Here is a 1,989-nt window from a genome sequence, read left to right as displayed (position 1 = left end):
AAAAAAAAAAGAGAAAGTTTATTTTGGCTCATATTCCATAGTGGTTTGAGACCATAGGCCAGCTCCAAGCAGAAGCAACAAGGTGGAGGGGCCTGGGTAAAGGAAAGCTGCTCACCTCATGGCTTCCAGGAAGTACAGCAAGTCAAGGGAGGAGACAGAAAGAGAGATGTAACCTTCCAGGTCATGCCCACAGTAACCTGCCTCTTCCAACCAAGTTCCACCTAACAAGACATCAGCTATAACACAGCTATAATCCAGTTGCTGTCCAAAGCTATAATCCAGTTCCTGTCTATGATTGTACAAGGCTTTAGGGTGACATCTAGATACAAACCACAATATTTTTCCCCTGGCTCCCAAAACACTGATGCATATCTCTTTATGCAACTTGCATTTAGTCTAAGAGTCACCAAAATATTAACAGTGCTGGCATTGCCAAGTCCAATTCCAAAGTCTCCTCTGAAACTTAAAGCAAGCTCTTAGCTGTGAGCTCCTATAATATCAAAAGAAAGTTAAACACTGCTGACATACAATGGCACAGGATAAACATTCCCATTTCAAAAGGGAGGAATGCAGAATAGAAAGGAATCAGATCAAAGCAAGAATGGAACCCAGCAAAGCATACATTAAATCATGCAACTCTTGTGTCCAGCACCCAGGGCGGGCTCTAGTGAGATGTGAACTCTAGGACTTGGGCACCCCTGTCCCTACAACATTACTGGTGGTTGTAACCCACACGGCCTCTCTCAGGATGGTTTTGCTCCACTCCTTGTGGTTTTTCTCAAACGTTCCACATTCTTGGCTTCTCCAGCTTCCTAGGGTCTCCACTGCACATTCAGCTTCACTCTCACTTCACACACTGCCTCTTCTGGGACACACTGCCTGGCTTCCCAAGCTTTCTGAAATTCGGACCTCCCTGACCCCACAACTCTTGCATTCTGCATCCCTGTAAGACCAGCGCTACATGGATGACACAAAGGTCTGCCACGGGCTTCAGCAGTAGCCAGGCCTTTTTGTATCATGGCTGTAGAGGCCTCTGAGTGCTTGAAGGGTGAGCACTGTGAATGGCTTAACTGAATCCCAGAAAACCAGTTCTCTAGGCAGCCCTTCTGAGCACAGTGCCCCAGAGCTCTTTTCTTAAATGAAAGTTTTATAGCCTGCACACCGAAGCTGGTGCTGAATGGGCACTCTCTTGTGGATTTGTGACATGCCCTAAAGCCATTTTTCCTATTGTCCTGGTCCAAAGTACATGACTTCTTCTTAATGCTAATATTTTTAGCAACCGAGCTCTCCATCTCTGCAGGTGCTTTCCTTCTGGGAAAACTGAAAACTTTTTAAATGAGCTTTTTGCTCCTATTTCTCATAGTAGATCTTGCTAAAAGCTGTAACCATATTACTGTCTGAAAGTTCAGCTGCCTTGAAATTTCCACTGCCAAATTCATTAGCTCACTTCCCTTAATCTCAGTTTCCTACAAAGTCTCAATACATAAGCAAAATGTAGACAAATTTTCTGCCAGAACAAAACATATGTGGCCTGGAGCCCAACTGTCAATGTAGCCCTTGTTCCCAACTGAAATCTCCTGAGCCTGGCCTTTACAGCTGCATCTACTAGAATCTCTCGTCAAGCTTGGCTTATAACATTTTGGAATTTCTCCAGTCAGCATCGCCAAATCTTTTCAGGCTCATCCCTCAAAGCAATTCCAAAGGCTTTTGAATCACATGGTCAGGTATATTCACAGCAGCAACTCCACTTCTCTGATACCTAAATCTATGTGAGTCGCCTCCCTCATCTCTGGGACAAAATACCTGACACCTACAATTTAAAGAAGGAAAGATTTATTTTAGCTCATGTTTCAGTCCATGGTGAGCCAGCTCCTGAGAAGAAACAGCATGGCAGAGGGCCATGGTAGAGAAACTGCTCATATCACAGTGATTCAGAAGCAGAGGATGAGGGGAGGAACTGGTGAAGGAGATAAGCCCTTCCAGGCCCCA

This window comes from Chinchilla lanigera, unplaced genomic scaffold (genome assembly GCF_000276665.1).
Source record: "Chinchilla lanigera isolate Chin_1 unplaced genomic scaffold, ChiLan1.0 scaffold00044, whole genome shotgun sequence".
NCBI lineage: Eukaryota > Metazoa > Chordata > Mammalia > Rodentia > Chinchillidae > Chinchilla > Chinchilla lanigera.
Note: the sequence above shows the minus strand (reverse complement) of the source record.